At 51.7% G+C, this 18,122-nt stretch overlaps 1 pseudogene; it reads right to left on the reverse strand.

Annotated features, from left to right (window-relative positions):
• Nucleotides 1–747: 747 nt before the first annotated feature.
• LOC138994619 (phosphofurin acidic cluster sorting protein 2 pseudogene) lies at nt 748–1,566 on the reverse strand (annotated as a pseudogene).
• Between the last annotated feature and the right edge of the window lie 16,556 nt (nt 1,567–18,122).

Here is an 18,122-nt window from a genome sequence, read left to right on the forward strand (position 1 = left end):
ACAGGCCTTGCCTGGGCAGGTCCTGGAAGAAGTTGTTGTAGGGGATTTCCAAGGCGCCCAGGTACCAGGTCATGGGATGGGAACCCAGCAGGGTGACCAGAAAGTGCATGTGGCCCAAACAAGGGGGCAGGTTGTAGTGAGCAGCTCCAGGAAGACGTGTAGCACAGTGCTGAAGTAGTGCTGTGGCCTTGCCACCAGGATCTCTACAGGCTTCGAGGGCTGAGAATTGTAGTGACAGTGTCTCTGTATCCTCCAGATGATGGTGCTGAAGGCTGCCTGGACTTCAGGCTTAGAGCAGGTGCACACCTCACCAGCATGTGTTGCTGCAGGACTCAGCCAGGAAATTTCCCTGCCAGTCAGAGGCATTGAGGAGAGGATGTTCTCAGGCAGCTGGTTGTCAGAGATGAGGATGCAGTTCAGGTGATCATACACTGTCATCCTGGGGATCTGCAGCTGGCTTGGTGGGTCAGGACAGTAGTTGTTCAGACTGTTGACCTGCTTGTTATGTGGCTGTGCCACTTGTCGCTCCATCTGGGATGTGCTCCAGCCCCAACAGCCCATCTGCTGCCCAGAGGATCTTGGGGAGGGGATGAGGAGAGACTCAGTGTGGTGTTGTGCCCGCTGCTTTCTAGCGTCTCATCCTGTCACATTGGTTGGATTTGGGGGCTCCTTCCGGCTCGGGCACTGGGGTAACATAGGTCTTCCTAGAATGGCCTGAGCCAAGGATTTGGGGTACTGAGGACACTCTCATGAGCTGCTGTCGCTAAAGTTCTCAATCGAGTCACACAGCACATCGAGGTCATCATCCTCCTCGGTGACATTCTCCCAAGACTCCTGCTCCAGGCTCAGTTCTTCCTCCCTGTGCACTTGCGCTCTCTGCAGCCACGCCCCAACTTTCTTGATAGCATACTGTTCCCTTGTCATGGGTGGCATTCTTCCTACTCCTTGGAGCTGCTTTTTTGACTTCCCAAAGTCAAAATCCTCCTCCTCTTGGTCCTGCCAGAGCCTGGGACCATGGCTAGCCTGATGATCAGAGTAACTAAAGCTGGACTTGACTTTGGGGCCAGCCTTCCGGGTGCTGTCCTCCACTTCCATGGGCTGGCTGGACAAGGAGGAGATGCTGACTTCAGCCACATGGGCAGATGTCTCTTTGATGGTGCTATGGAGGCTCAGCATCTGGCCACCCTGGAGGGGTCGCAGCATCAACTCAGCCATGTTGATGTTGCCCATGGCGAGTGTCCTATATCCCAGAAGGGTCTGGTTTTTAAGGCGCTGCTTCTGCTGCAGCAGGATCTGCAAGGTATTGCCTTTCCCCTTGAGGGAGTGGGGGTACTGCAGGGAGAAGGTCAGTGCCAGGTCGGTATTCACTTGACCACTGGGGGGCAGCAGAATCTCATCAGACCTTAAGATGGTATTGGATCCCTGGATCTTCACACTGATGACCACACCCCTGACCTCCTTAGCCAGCTCCTTATAGATCAGCAGCTTGGTTAAGGTGAGGCTGCACTGCCTAGGCACACAGGTGGGGCTGGAGCAGTCCACCTCCCAGGCAGCAAAGATGTTCATTGGCACCTGAGTGTTGAGTGCAGCGGGCATGCTGTCCAGGTCTGCAGCCGCAGGCCCCATAGAGGCCTTATTGCCACCCTGTGTTGGGACAGAGGGGGCACATGCCATCAGGGGAAGCTCATAACCTGCCAGGTGGGTTGGGGGCTACAGCTCAGACTGAACCCCAAGCACTCAGGGATTGGTAGCTGGAGATGGGGCAAGAGTGATTGCAAAGACCACATGCTAACCTGGCGGCCTTGCAAACTCAGAGACCTGAAGTAACCACAAAGGATGGTCTGAAATTAAAGTGTTTTTTAAACTACTAGTAAAAGCAGTGTATGTCATCTTCCCTGTCAAAGGTCAATCTTTACCTTAACTGAGCTTGTCTATTGTCTTTTTTAATCTACAGCAACATATTTTTGTAATGTCAAAGTAATTCTTCTTCTCTCAGAACACTCAAAGCACAGGCATCATTCTGCAAAGACCACAAATCTGCTCATTGTCATTGAGTTCATTGTTGACTGTTAACTATCCTGTTCACACCTATGTAAAAGAATTATGTGTCTATCATTTTGCCTTTTATCCAAGCCAGAGATTCCCTGCTTTAATTTCTCCTGCCTCCCTAATCTATCACAAATGGATTTCACGCAACCCACACAAGTCTCCTCTTTTGATTGTAATGTATAAATCAAGGTGCAAAGCTGCCATTCTCTGGAGCCTTACTATCTCATTCGGTTGAGATTTTGCTTCAGCGCAATTGTTTACACTTTGGCTCAAAGAAACTCGGAAAAATTCTTCACAGGTTTTCATGGTTTCTACATAGACAAGAGAAAAGGTTCTCGGCAGAATCGACTTGGAGGTGAGTTATGATGAGACACATTAGTATCTTGGTCATTTTCTTAGCAGAGGATGGACAGCACCTCCTGGTGTTAACAATGTCAACCCTGGGATTTCTGACACAACATCGCATTCTGAGATGGAAACAGAGAGGCTTTTCCAGGGGTGGGAGGGTCTGGATATTAGAACAAGTGAGGTGTTCAGGGCAGCACCCCTAATATGGCACAGGAGGGGATCATGTCCAGATCCCACAGCAGTGAACAGTTGGATCGCCAGCCCTGATAACAGGTCCCCCTCTCAGTATGTTTTGCAGCCCAGGGAGGCCCCAGCTCCTGACCTGGAGGGACCACAGGAATGTGGTCCTCAAGGCAGCAAAGGGCATAGCAAGAGACTTGGTACCTTGAGCCCCATGTCCTTTTGGGAAAAGCATCCCTACTAATCTTGATGATGTGTAAGCGTGGGAGAAGGTGTGTAAGGATTGTCAGGCCGACGTGGACACTTGGAGATGGGTGTTAAAAAGGGAACGTTTGTAGAAAAATGCAAAAATACACTTGACTGAGCATGAGGTGAAATGGTACAAAGTCTCTCTTCTGATATTCCTAAAACTTTGTGGGCAGTGACTTTGCATCTCATCTGAAAGATGACAGATAGTGAGAGTGGGTTGGGAGGAGGAGATGGAGACCCAGATCACTTTGGCAATTGGAATCCAGGAGGCATCTTGAGGGAATACCAGGGCAGCTTGTGGAACCCAAGGACCCCTTTGACTGCATGGGGTCCTGGAGTCTGGGTTGCCTCAGCACCTGCACTCACCCTGGTGCCATGCTGCTCTCTGGAGCATATATGGGGCACCTGTGCCTCCTGCAGGGGCATGGAGTTGAGGACCCCATCAGTCAGCTCCTCTTCTTTCTCCTGTGTGGAGCTCTGTGTAGTCAGTTCCCAGTCACCAGGATGAAAGCCTCACAGCCCTGTTTTGCTGGTTCTGTGACCCCTGCATCCCCTAACTGCTGACATACACACAGTGTGATCAACTCAGACCTCCCCTGCAGAGGAAAATGTCTGACAGCCAGAGGGCTAGGATTGTCATTGGCACAGATAAGGGACCCCGCTGGAAGCCATCTCCACCTGCCTGCCCTGTCCTGGGGTCTGAACACAGCAGGACCTCTAGGTCATTCACTGCCCCAAATGCTGTTCTTGCCCCAGGTTTCTCCCTTCAGGTCCTTCTTCCCACCACATCAAGGGGAGGGGATGTGGGTTGCACAGGGATGGTGCACAGAGGTAGCCTGGCCTGAATGGGTCTGACCCAGGCCACCTTGTGTTACCTGAGGCCATGTTTTTGGACAAGGCCAGATACGTCTGGAACGAGGGTTGAACCAACGTCGGCACCGTCTCCAAAAGCTCTCACTGCCGGGTCTCCCGAAGCAAGAGCACCAATCACTGGGAAAACAACAAGAGAACATCTTGCACTGGCAAATGCCTCTTGGCAAGTGAGCTGCCTGTTGGGCTAAAATGTGGGTGCCTGGTTACGGGGGTTCCAAGTTCTATTGGATAGTGACCTCATACCTGGGATTGTCTTCCCTGAGTCCACTCACCCCCTAGTGATGCAAATAGTCCCATGGACTGCTGTCTGCAGACCCCTCTTCTCCAGGAAGCACCTTATCTGTACACAGTGACACCAACACACCCCCAGCTTTCTAGGAGCTCTGGGTGCAGCCAGGGTCCCAGAGTTGAGGAAACCGACCTGAGCTCAGACTCAACCTCTCATTCTTTACTCTTCTTGATCTTGGATAAGTCATTGTGCCTGTCAATGCCCATCTCTCTCCTGCCTGCACAATGGGTTACACAGCAAGTGCTTCTGAGGGCTGTTCAGGCTCCTGTGGGGAAGGAGCTGTAAAGTAGGAGGAGGACTGTCACATGTAGGTAGTGCCTCCAACCTGTTTTTCGTTCCTGTTGTAACCTCCTCTGTGTCTGCTTTTCTTCTAATCTCACCCAAGATTATCACATCTAGAATCTGTGTGTGTGTGTGTGTGTGTGTGTGTGTGTACGCATAACATTGCTCCCTTTCTGGATCCCAGAACAAAACGACCCCCAAATAGGGAGGAACAGGCAGGAGCTGCCAAATAGGTCAGGATTTCTAATTTCCAAACCAACTCTTTGGGGGAGGTGGGAGCCTTGGCCTAGAACAGTGATGGAGAACCTTTTGAGCTCTGAGTGTCAGCATTTTGAAAAACCCTAACTTAACTCTGGTGCCGTGTCACATATAAATTTTTTTTTATATTTGCAACCATAGTAAAACAAAGATTTATATTTTTGATATTTATTTTATATATTTAAATGCCATTTAACAAAGAAAAATCAACCAAAAAATGAGTTCCTGTGTCACCTCTGACACGCATGTCATAGGTTCGTCATCACTGGCCTAGAAGCTATGAACTTTCCTGAACTCTGGACCCTGAATGCCATGTACCCTAGCCAATGCCTGCCTGACTAAGGATTTCCATTTCCCAATTATCCAATGAGGATGTGATTCAGGACTGCGTAAGCATGAGCTCAACATAAGGGGGCCTGTCTTTCTCCACTGTGGGTGTGTTGTGGACAAATGTGCACCTTCGTGATTCCATATCTGAGCGACTTTTCAGACAAATACTGTCTAGGCTGCCAAATGCCCACTGTCTCCCCCATGCCATCTGCATGTCTGCACACGATTCTACCAGCACAGCCTTTTCCAGAGCCCCTGAGCAAACCTGGGTACACCTAGGATCCCAAATTTGAGGACACACAGCTGGGTTTACTTCAGGCTCTGCATTCTGACCATCTGTGATCTGGGCAAGGCATGGACCTCTCAGGTCAGCAGTTCTCTCCTCAAGGACTCCCCATGGTCTCCACCTTCCTCCTGTGGTGTGAATGCGTGCCATCCCCTTAAGTGTGGGTGTCCGTAGTGCCTGCAGAGAAGACGGCAAAGGGATCCAACACAACCTCAATGACTTGGTTCTAAACGTCAGTGCCTGGCCCAGCCAGAGAGGCTCAGTTGGTTCAGTGTCATTCTGTGCACCAAAAGGTTGCTGGTGTAATTCCATGACAGGGCACATTCCTAGGCTATAGGTTCAATCCCTGGTTGGGGCGGGTACAGGAGGCAACTAATCAATGCTGCTCTCTTACATGGATGTTTCTCTACTCATCTATTTCCCTTCCTTGCTCTATAAAATCAATTAAAAATTTTTTTCTAAAAAATTACAAAAAAGATGAAGTCAAACAAAATGAGGGTTCCCAGGGGCAGCCCTGACATAAAGTGTCCCTTCCCCAATGCTCGAGGGTCAATTTCCCCCAAAGTCCCATTGTCCTGGGCCTCAAGAACATCACATCCTTAGAGCAGATGGCTCCTGAGAGAGTAATTCTTCCCAACCTATGACTCATAGTAACAGGACTCAGGCTCACACTTGCTCACTCTGAACTCTTTTCTCTCTGTCCTTCTGTGTGTCTGTTTGTCTCTCTACCTCTATGTCTCTCAGGCCAAACTGAGGAATAAGCCTCTGTGCAGTGAGTTGCTATCTGGAGAGACCCACATGGACTAGCACTGAATGAGACCAACAGATAGAGAGGAAGTCAGGCCTTCCATCCAAACTGGATCCTAAAGACCGCCAGCACCCGAGTGAGCTCAGACCCTCAGTGACAGATCCTGCCTCAGGTGAGACCACAGTAGTCCCAGCTGAGCCATGTGGGATTTCTGGTCACAGACGTGTGAGCTAATAAGTGAGTTTTGGTTAAGTCTCTAGTGTGGGGTAACTCTCAGCAATAGATCACTAGCACAGTCGTCCCACACCAGGCCCTGGGCCTGCCCTCCTATCTCCCTAGTTTTCTCCCAAAAGTTCCCTCCAGCCCCCGCCCCTCAATTCTAACACCCTCTGCCTCCAGTTTGGAGGATGGCTGTGAAACTTATGAAAGCACCCTGCAAAGTAGAGCCAAACTGAAAAGTGTAATTTGAAATGGGAAACAGCTTCTGTTGAAAACACAGTTCTGAGCTTCCAAGGTAAGGAGACGCTCCACGCAAGGTAGGTGGCTGCCCCTCCAGGCTCATTGCTAGTGCGCGCAAGTGCACTGCCATCGCCATGGACCTCTAAGGTAGACCTGCCCCCGGATTTCCAGACCTCCATTTAATTTCACAAACCTTCATCGGCTGCCAGTGTGAAATCAGGAAGAAGAGGGTAGACAAGTACTTATTCATCTTTCTGGTTTAGAAATCACATCCTAAAGACAGCCTGTGCAATATCCCCTTGATGGGCTCACGTTCTCAGTGCTTATGGTCCTCAGGGTTCAGTGGTAGGTCTCATCAGACTCCATTCAGATTTCCTTTCTCTCCGTGTCAACCAACAGGGCTGATCTCCTTGAGAGCAGGGACCCTGGGTGTGGTCCACAGTGAATACCTATTTTTCCTGAGACAGTGTAGCTTGTGCCATGGCTGGGTGCTGTACAAGGCTGCTAGTCCATCCTCACCAGGGTGGTTCAGAGCACTGAGGAAGGTTGATGTAAAAGGAGAGGCCAGGCTGTCTCCACAACCATGATCAGCCTTGGGGCATGAAAAAGAATGGCTGCTGGGAGCTGGTGAGACAGAAGAGCCTCAGGAAAAAGCCCAGCTGAACCAGAGCCTAGGGTCTGAGGGCAGAGAGAGGCTCTGACCCCAGAGGAGATTTGGAAGTGGGGACTGTGGAGGAGATGAGTGTGAACCTCCGGGCCAATGGACATTCCCTGTCCCCTCTTCAGTGCTGTGGGCCAACAGAGGAGATGCTCAGAAAGCTGTTCAGTGCCCGTGGAGCAGGGTGGAGTTTCTGTCCAGGTGCAGGTGGCAGTCAGGGTTCAGGGACTGCTTGCTGCTGGTTAAACCCTACAGCATTCTGCAACGTGGGCGCAAGGGGGCACTAAGGCCACGCTTTGTCCATGTGCTGGTGGGAGATGAAGTCAAACAAAATGTGGGTTCCCAGGGGCAGCCCTGACATAAAGTGTCCTTTGCCCAATGCTCGAGGGTCAATTTCCCCCAAAGTCCCATTGTCCTGGGCCTCAAGAACATCACATCCTTAGAGCAGATGGCTCCTGAGAGAGTAATTCTTCCCAAGCTATGACTCATAGTAACACGACTCAGGCACAGAAGAAACAGACTTGCTCAAGGCTCTGAAGGATTGTAGAGTTAAATTTTATAGAATCTAAATTAAATTTATGTTTAAGAATATTTCATTACATTTTCTTTAATTAGACTGTATGTTACTGAATAGTATAAGAAACGTACAGTTAAGTTATAAACATATATATGATAAACACAAATATTTTCAAACTTCACATAAAGGAGGGGAAGGAGCCTCATCTGCTGTGGCAGCTGATACACGAGTTGGCTCAGGATCTAGGACCACAGGTTCTGAAGGAGCTGAGGTGAGTGGCTTGCAAGCTGCAGGAAGTTCCACATCTGGAAGTTCAGTGACAACTGTGCCTGGAGTCTGCTCTGGCTCTGGAGAGGGCACCAGAGTACACATTGCCTCTTTAGGTGTTTCTGAATCTTGCTCTGGAGCTGCTTCTGTAGATCCAGGAAGAGAACATGTTACCACCATGACTGCCTTCTGTGTGCCTTCCAAGGAAGAAACCTCCCATCTCCATCACTGAAGTCCCAGTTCAAGGCCCCACCCCAGGACAACCTCCAGACTGCAGGCCACTGGGCACTGACCTGAGCACCTCTGTGCTCCTGCCTAAGCCCAGCCCCTGGGAGCTCTTCTCTTTGTGTGCAGCCACATGCCCTCTCCACCAACCCACAACACCCAAATCCACATGCACAGCTCTCTGACACCTTCCATTTTTTTTTCTAGCGGGAGCCCTCAGACCTCTGCCCTCTTGCAGAAATCTCACAAGGCATGGGATCCAGGGTGTTGCCAGCTTCTCCAATTCACAGTCCCCATACTCCCCTTAAGGCGCTGATCCAAAGCACATTCACTTTTTCTGCTGGTCTAGAGATCCACTTTCTTCTTCACAGTACGTGTAGATCAGAGACACTTTGAGGAAGAAGTCATATTGGCTGTCCTGTGGATGCTACCTGCCTGTGCAGCATCGTGTGACTGAATCACTCCTGACTAGAAGGAAGTACTGGAGTGCAGTCCTGAGGTCAGGGCCTTTGCTGAATGAATGAGCCCAAACCAGCCCCATCTCAGATAGCTGGGTGAGCGTGGAGTCCCCCTGCTCACCCCTGGGATATCTAATCTGGCTTCACCCAGGACAGGAACCCCTAATGGAATCTCCAACGTCTTTATCAAAAGACAAAATAGTTTAGCCTAAGGCCTGAGAAGAATCACAAATAATGCAGAAGTTTCTTTAAAAGAAGAGAAAATGGCCAATTGGAACAACCATAGCTCCTCCAGCACACCTCTCCAGAGTCCAGGCTCCCAGCGGGCCTTTTCCCAGGAGGAACCCCCCTCCCACCACCCCAAGTTCCTACAATAACCCTATGAAGCTGGGCCTAGGCTCTCCCCATGTTCAGAGAAACAAGCACTCAGGGACTAGCAGTGATCTGGAGACTCACAGCAAACAGGTGGCTGAGTGACCACTGTGCTGTGGAGGGGCAGGGGCTCACCTGGTACATGGTTGGTCCCACACACGTTGGTGAGTCTCAAAAGTTCTGTATTAACACAAAAGGGTGGGTGCGGACCAAGGTACGGATGCTGCCCAGGATGCTGGGCACCAAAAATTTGACCAGTTTTTCCATTAACTGTTCCTGGGAGGTCTGCACCTTACATGTCCATTTTAATTTTTATTTTTTTTTTGCCCTGTGAGGGTCAAGATTATTTGGAAGCCTGAGTGAGTGATGTTGGGGACAACATGGAGGCCCAGGAGTGAGCTGACAGGCCTCCATGTTAGGCTTAGGAGGCCCCCAATGGGAGGTCAGCTCTGATTCTGGGCACAGGGTGGAGCCAGCTCCCTGGGAAGCAGAGGCCTGCTCCAGGAAGGGCAGGTGAAGAAGGTGAGGACAATTCTCCCTGGGTGGGTCAGGGTCCAGAAAAACAGACTTGCTCAAAGCTTTGAGGGTTTTTAGGGTTATATTTTATAGAATCTAAATTAAGTTTATGTTTAGGAGTACTTCAGTATATTTTCTCCCAGGTACACTGTATGTTATTAAATATCATAAAAATATAGTAAAATTATAAACATATGTAATATAAACAGAAAACTTTTAACACTGCATCTAAATGGGGATGGAGGCGCACTCTCTGCCATGGCTGCTGATACACGCTCTGGCCCGGGATCTGGCACCACAGGCCACACAGAAGCTGGGGTGAGTTGCTCAAATGCTGAAGGTGGTTCTTCTCCCTCTTGATGTTCAGTGAAAGCTGGGCCTGGATCCGGCTCTGGCTCTAGAGAGGCCACTAGGGTGGCGTTGCCTCTTGAAGGTTTTCCTGATGTTTCTCTGGAGCTGGTTCTGTAGATGCAAGAAGAGGACATGTTACCACCCTCACTGCCTTTTGTGTGCCTTCCAAAGGCACACTCACCCACACCACCCCCAAAGGCCTCCTCGTCCTCCTGTCTGGGCCTCAGTGGGCTCAGGTGCTCCCACTGTGAATGGAGGCACTGGGCCTGGTTTGGCAGGAAGGAGACTGCAAGTTGATCTCTATGGAAGCCAACAGCATCATCAGGCTGGGAAATTCTGGAGGTGCTGGTCCAGCCAGTTGCTCAGCATGCAGGAAACGGCCATGGGGAGAGAGATAGGTGAGCAGCAGAATGTGAGGCCTGCCTTTCCCTTCCACATGGCCCTCCCATTGCTCCACTCAGAGAGCCCGGGGTCCTGTGCCTGCTCCTCCTGCCCATCCAGAAGCCAGGCCTCCTCCTCGTCCACCTTCAGTCTGGCAGTCCTGGCAGAGATGAGCCTGGTGACCCAGGAATGGTTGGCAGAAAGCCCTCCCACCTGACAGCTCTGGATCAATGAGTTAACCACCTGTGCCCTTCTTCACGGGAACCTGACATGCTCTCTCAGTGTCCCTGTTCCCTCCCATTAGAACTGAGAGGGCTGGTGTCCACCCTGTTCATGTCACTCATTGGCACAGAGTAGGTGCTTCAGGAATCCTGACCAATGAGCAATCAAAGGAACCCCAGGGCCTTCCTATCACCTCAAACTTTGGCTCCTTCACCTACATGCTGCCTATTTCACTAGCTGTCCTGTGTGGTTCTTTGCCTCCCACCGAAACTCAACTCCCACAGGGCGGGGTACACCAAGCTGCCACTGAGGAGGTTCTACCCGATTAGGGAGCAAGGTCCCGGGATAGGGGTGCAGATTGGGCTGGGATTAGGAGCGAGAGGCTATGAATTGTCTGAGGGGCTCTCTGTCCACTGACCTCCCCACTCACCCACACCACCCATATCCACTTGCACAGCTCTCTGACTCGTGTCCTTTTTTCTAAGAGAAGCCCTCAGATCTCTGCCCTCTTGCAGAATCCCACCATGAGTGGGATCCAGGGTTTTGCCAGCACCTTGAATTCACAGTCCCCATACTCCCCTCATGGATCTGATCCGAAACTGACTCACGTTTTCTGCTGAACAGAGGTCTACTATCCTCTTCACAATATGCAAAGATGCAGTCATAGGTAGTGGAGGCCAGGAGGACGTCACATCAGGTGTCCTGTAGACACTATGAGCCTGTGCAGCCTAGTGTGACTGAATTGCTCCTGACCAGAAGGAAGCTCTGGAGTGCAGGCTTGGTGTCTGCTCTGAGCCCTGGGTTATGGTCAGTGCCTAGAAACATTTCTGTACCTGGCAGGGCTTCTAATATATGTGCTGATTGAATGAGCCCAAACCAGCCCCATCTCAGATTGCTGGGTGACCCTGGGCCCCACTGCTCACCACTGACATCTCTAATCTGAATTCACCTGGGACAGAGACCCCTAATAGTATCTCCAATCTTTTTGTAATATTAGAAAAGAGCTAAACCCAAGGCCCCAAAGAGAGTCGCAAATTTGGCAGTGGCTTCTTCAACTGGGAGAGAAAATGACCATTTGGTTCAATCATAGCCCCTCCAGCAAACGTCTCCACTGTCTAGGCTCCCAGAGAACACTTACCAGGGAGGACCCCAGCAAGTCCCTACAATAACCTTATGAGCCTGCTCCTGGGTTCACCAAGGTTTCTGAGGAACAAACACTCAGAGAGTTGGAGTCACCTGAAGGCAAACAGCCAACAGGTGGCCTGGTGACCATGTGCTCTGGAGGCGGAGGGGCTCACCTGGTAAATAATTGGTCCCACAGCTGTTGGGTGGTAGCAAATGTTCTGTAGTAACAGACAGGAACGAAGGTGGGTTCCCTCCTCAGGTAATCGACCACTTTGTCTAGCCAGTGTGCCAGGGCGATGTGCACCATACAGGTCTTTTTTCTTTCTGCCTGTGAGGCTGACGTTCACTGGTAACCCTGAATAGGTGGTTCTGGACCAGTTGGCTGGTTGCAGCTGTTTCCCAGGGCTGGGCTGACTGGCTTCCATGTTCTGCTCAGAATGCTGCAATCAGAGGCTAGCCCTTGACCCCTGGCTGCTGAGGTCTTAGTCTGGGCACGGTTTTGAGATGTTGCCCATGGAAGCAGAGTCCTGGCTTCCAGGAAGGGCAGGTCTTCAAGGCCAGAACCCTTCTCACTGAGAATGTTGGGCATCCTGAAGCCAAAACACATCTTCCATGATGCTCCAGCTCAACACTGCCCTCCTTACCCCCAACTGCCAGAGCGTTCTGGTTACTGAACAGAGCATTGCGGAGCTCCCAGTGAGGGGCAACCCCCTTAGGTTCCAGGCTGTAAGGACATTTGAACTCAAAATTGTTTCTCTTTGGGTTTCCAGGGTCTGTGTCTGTAGTAAGCAGACAGCAGCTGGGTCCTACTGGGCTTGACCAAGAAAGAGTGAAGGGAAGGGGGAGGGGCAGGGCTAGAAGGTGGAATTGTTGTATCCAAAGATGCAGATCGGGAAGTGCTTGACATGGGAGGACCACTGGGCTGCCAACTGGAAAAACGCCACATCATTCCAATGCATGCCATCGATGATGACTGGCAGCATACTCTGCTGGTGCTTGGCCTTGCAAACCAGGTAATGAATGCCCTGGATGAACTGGCTTTTGGACTCCATGTCCTCGTCCTTGGTTTTCTTGGGCACCTTCTTTTTCTTCTCCTTGGTGACCACTTTCATGGCCATGGCAGGTGTTGCTGTGCCCTCACCACTGTGGAGCAGTCTGCTGACCCTGACAGACTGGAAGAAGCACTTGAGTGTGCTTTTGGTGGTAGGCAGGTCTTTCTTCTCCGCAATTCTTTTCATGTCTATTGGCTGGGCTGCTGTCCAGTAATCCTCCTGCAGCTCCATCATCTCTGCATGGACACTCTGGCTGGTGGAGGATAGGCCCCCACTCATTGACGGGGGGGAGAGTGTGTTGGGTGAGGCCTTCCCGGTAGGGGACAGAAGCTCACTGGAGCATGAGGGGACCACATCATCTGAGTCTCCTAACATGCCTGCAGATGGTTCCACTCTTCCAACCTTCACTGCCCCCACAAAGGGGATGAGCTTCTGTGAGGACTTCTCATTGGGGCGCTGCTGCTTAGACATGAGCATGGCCTCTGCGATGGGCAGCAGGTAGACACAGTTGGCCCCCGCAATGTACTCAGAGATTCTCGACACAACGTCCTGTGTGTCCTGCAAGGTGCTCTGGGACTCCTTGGTTGTTGAACATGTCCCGCCAGTACAGATCCTGGAAGAAGTGGTTGTAGTGGCAATCCATGGAGCCCAGGTAGCTGGCCAAGGGGTGGGAACCCAGCGGGATGACCAGGAAGCGCATGTAGTCTAGCCATTGGGGTGGCTGCTGGGACAGCTGCTCCACAAAGACCCGCAGCACAGCGCTGAAGTAGGGCTGTGCCCCTGCCACCACCATCTTCACAGGCGTCAGGGCCTGGGAATTTCAGTTGCAGTATCTCTGCATCTCCACCTCCCAGGTGGAAAACAAGTTCATGGGCAACTGTGTGTTGAGTGCGTCAGGGATGTGTCCAGGCCGGAGGGCACTGACAAAACTGCAGTTGCAGGCCCCATAGAGGTCTTATTTCTACCCTGTTTTGGGAGAGGGGGCACATTCCATCAGAGGCAGCTCCCTCCAGACTGGGTGGGTTGTGGACAGACAAATACTCACACAATGCCTGTGAAGGCTGCCAAATGCTCACCCTCTCCCCAATACCATCTTCATGTCTATACACGAGCCCATCAGCACAGTCTTTTCCAGAGCCCCTAGGAAACCTGGGTGCAGCCAGGACTCCACCTTTGAGGAAACACAGCTGGGTTTATCTCAGGCTCTGCATTCTGACCACATGTGATCCTGGGCAAGGCCTGGACCTCTTGGGTCACCAGATATCTCCTCAGTTTCTCCCCATGTTCTTCACCTTCCTTGTGTGGTGTGAATGTGTGCCCTCCCCTTAAGTGTGGGTGTCAGGCATGGTGGGATACAGGGGCTTAAATATATATTATGTAGCAAATACGTATCCATACGTCTATGTTCCAAGCAGTGACTGGCCTTAGCATATGAGCAAAACCCCTGCCCTTGTGAAGACTCAGATGCATAAAGAATGTGCATTGTCACCCCATCTCTCTGGTTTGAAACCATCAGGAAAGATTAGTCCCCGAAAAAGTCCTTAAAACCCTGATCAGACAGCCAGGGGTCAAGCTTCCACCCCTGAACCAAGAACTGTGACCGGGGAATGGGATGTGGTGGTTGGCTCAGACCTTGGTCTCATGACCTGAAGGGGGAATCGATGGTGGGGAGCAAAGAGCAAATGTCTTCTCGCTTCCCCAGGCCAGGGTCTCCTTGCTGGAGGCTCACTCTTCTCTTGGAATGTAACCAGGCTCCCTGATAAGCTGAGTGGGCTGAGTCATGTTCTTCTTTCTCCCTGTTTTCCTCCCGAAGGTAAAACAATAATAAAAATGTACAGACACACACAGTCTACCAATTACACATTAATTTCACAGGGATGTTGGTGTGTCTTCAGTCCAAGCCCTCAACAATCCCTGTGAAGGGGCAGGTGCTATGGCCTGAATGTTTGTGTTGCCCCAAAATTCATACATTGAAACCCTAATCCTCAAAGTAGTGGTATTTGGAGATGGGACCCTCAGGACATAACTAGGGTTAGATGAGCTCATGAGGGTGGGGCCCAATGATGGGATTTGTTCCTTTTAGAGAAAGAGAGACCTGAGTGCTTGCTCCCTGCCTCCCCCACCCCACATGCATGCAAAGAGGCATGTGAGGACTCAGTGAGGAGGGGGGGGCCTGTACGCCAGGAAGAATGTCCCCACTGGGGCTTGTCACACTTGGCACCGATCTTGGACTTCCTGCCTCCAGAACCATGAGAAAATGAATGCCTGTTGTTTAAACCACCCAGTCCATGGCATTTGGTTATGACAGGCTGACTCCACTCAGTAGGGCAGGCTTTACCCCTTGTGTCCCAAACCCCGCCAGGACCATCTGGAAGGGAAACAGGAGGGACTTTGAGGGAAGGTCTCCCGCACTACGTGCCCTGGAGGAGGAAGGCTGATGGAAGGGGGGAGGCAAGGGCACGGGATAGGGTCGCCCATCCCACATCTCCCCGACACATACTGCCTTGGATCCTGAGTGCAGGAACTGGACCCTCGGACTCAAGAAGAAGTTCTTGCCTCTTCCCAGGCTCAGCCTGAGAATGAGACCAGGTGACAGCTTAGGAGAAAGGGAGCTGACCCGGGAGCCAGGACTCGTGGTCTTAGTCTCCGCTCTGCCCCCTACTTGCTGGGGTCACTGTAGGTACCTCCCCTTTTTTGGGCCTCAATCTCCACATCTGTGAAATGAGGGCATTGACAAGGCGGGGAGATTAAAAATGGCGGCGGAGGACTTGGATGCTGCACAGACATGCTCCCAGGGACAAGCTGGAATGGGCAGGGCAGCCCTGAGAACAGTGTGGGGCTTATGCGACTCTCAGCCACAGAGCAGGCCCGTGAGGACAAAGCGCAGAGCTGCCATTCCTTAACCACCACCGCAGGACCATGTGTCCCCTCTATCCAGGCCAAGGAAAGGGTGTCCCCTTCCAGCAACCATCTCCAGAGTCCCAGGCTGGCCTCCTCCGGCCCTGGGTAAGTGCCCCTGTGCCCCTCCCTCACTGGCCTCCCCCTCCATATTTCACAGGCCCCGAAAGGCAGGCAGCAGGTGCATGGAGAGAGCAGAGGCGCCCAGTTCCAGGCTGGACTCTTCCCAAGTCTGTTTGCTCAGATAAAAAAGGGACCGCCCTCTTAAGGGTTACATGATGGGGCCATGACATCTGAGGGGCCCAAGGGAGACATTCCCATCACGGTGCCTGCCTGCCCTTCAGCCTTTCTCATTTGTGCAGGTTTCTGTGTAGGAGGTGGGCAGGGGAATCTGGGCACCTTCAAAAGTGGGTCCTGCTCCTCAAGTCAGAGATTGCACCAAATTCTTCCCTCCGCTGCAGGGACCAGGGGGAGAGAGTCCCTGAGAGGGAAACCTCTGCGTGGAGCTGTCCTCCTAGCATCAGCGGTGACAACCCCAGAGGAATGCTCCTGGTGGCTACCTCTGCTGGATGTGAGCTTGATGGGCTGCCTGTGGCTGCCCCTTTGCGGATTTCATCGTGTAATGGTGCTTGACAGTCCTAATTTTCTTCTAAAAGGACACAAACTGTAGCAGAGGAAACAATAACATACATCAGTGACACGCGGCAATTGTCCTGTTACTGAGGACAGAATGCATTTCAGGGCCCGGCTCAAACGCCTCACTCATGAAGGATTTTTAAAGTCCGGAATCTGGGGAGGAGGTTTGCAAAGAGCTTTTCAACTCAACAGTCATGTTTTCAGGGCTGTTATTAATGGGCAAGGCCATGTGCTGAGCAGTAGGCAGCCCCACCTAGAGAAGCCCGGGCCCTCCCCCTTTTCAGCCCCACAGTAATGAAAGCTGAGTCCTAGAATGACCCTGTCAATTAGGTAACATGAAAAGGAAGCTCAGAGAGGGTAGGAAATTTGGCTCAAGTTACACAGCCCCACATGGAAGACTAGAGCTCAGGTCTTTGCTGTCTGCTGACCCCAGGGAGGTGAGATCCAGCTGATCCCTGCCGTCTCTCAGGGAGGAGGGACAGTGTTAACACAGCTGAGCTTGGCATTCTCTGTCCTTCCTGACACCGGTTACGCCAGTTGAGCACATTCCCTGGTTTGGTAGCAGGAATGTCCCCGGATTCAGCGAGGCAGGAGGGCAGCTGGTAACATCTCGCATCCTCTCTCCATGGACAAGGCGGAGAAGTGGGGACAAGGTCGTGCTGCAGTTGGTAAGATTCCCACAATCTGCTCCTCACCCGACCCCTCACCGGGAGAACTCCCTGCACGGGATGCGGCCACAGGGTGTCGATTAAAGGGGACTTGGGATCAACATGCAGGAAGGTCTCTATTTATCCACATGGGCTTTCTCTGCTCTTGGTTTTAACCTCATTACCCCTCCTTCCTTCCTTCAGTCCTATATGCACATCAAGCACCTGCTGTGTCCAGACTTACACCAGGCGATGGGATATCATGGAGAGCAGAGCACACATGGTCCCTGACTTGATGGTGTTGATAGCTGGTGGGGAAGACAGGCAACTCAGGAAGTAATCGCCATGCAGTGTGGCGAGTGCCATGACTAGAAGGTCAGGTCTCATAGGAGCGCTGGGCTCGGATCCCAGCCTGGGGGGCGGGAGTGGCACCCACACTGAGAGGTTAAGTATCGAGGTAAAGGGTGTGGGACAGGAGCAGATGCATCCAAAGAGAATAATATGCACCGAAGTCCACATTTCAGACAGAACAGCGGATCCTGCAAATAGACCAGTGTGGCTAGAACACGGACATGAGGCTGCCACTGTCACGAATAAGTGAGCACACCGTGTCTCCCAGCCAGGAAATCGAAACCAGAAGATCCCCCAGTCTAGGTCTCGGCCAGAACAGATGAAGTCCCTGGCCTTCCCTAGGGTTGGCTGATTCCCTGACGCCAGTTTCATCCCTGGCTTCTGAGGCCAATGCCTGAAAGTGTGTCCCACCTTTGAGGGTCTTAGAGCCAGGAGTGGATGGCTGCTTCACTCCATGAATGGACTCGGCCAAGCAGCAACCTGGGCATGTCTGCTCTGTGCTCTCTTCTTGAAATTCCTGTTGTGTTATTGCCTCCTGACTTCCTTGGACTTCTTTACAGGGTAGTTTTTTTTCTTTTTCTTTTTTTTTTTTTCTAAATGCTTTTGTTTCTGACTCTTCCTTTCACATTAAGGACTGCCTGGAATTGCTGGGCGAGGCAGAGAAACAGAGTCAAGGCTAAGCTTCCAGAAGGAACATCTGAATCCTCATCACAGAGCTGGCCTGACGGGAAACCTGTGGCTGAGTGACAGGCTGTGGAGGAGCCGGCACCAGTGGGAGATGTTCAGGTCAGGAAACAGCCCCCTGGGCTTGAGGGTACTGTGGTCACTGCACCAGCACAGCCCTGCAGCCCCGTGGCTGTGGGTTGGAATCTGGTCCCCACCACTCGTGTCACCTTGTGTAAGTCACTTAGCCTTTCTCATCCTCAGTTTCCTCTTCTGTAAAATGGGAATACTTAAAACCCACTTCATCGGGCTGTTGTGCTGTATAAAGAACCAGGAGCAAAACATGCCCTCAGCACATGTGGCTTTGCTTCCTGTCCCTGGGCCCATAGGCACCGACACAGGGCTGGGGTCCAAGGGCTGGTCACTGCCCCT

This window comes from Myotis yumanensis, unplaced genomic scaffold (assembly GCF_028538775.1).
Source record: "Myotis yumanensis isolate MYYU_CA2020_CCGP unplaced genomic scaffold, mMyoYum1.0.hap1 SCAF_16, whole genome shotgun sequence".
Lineage (NCBI taxonomy): Eukaryota > Metazoa > Chordata > Mammalia > Chiroptera > Vespertilionidae > Myotis > Myotis yumanensis.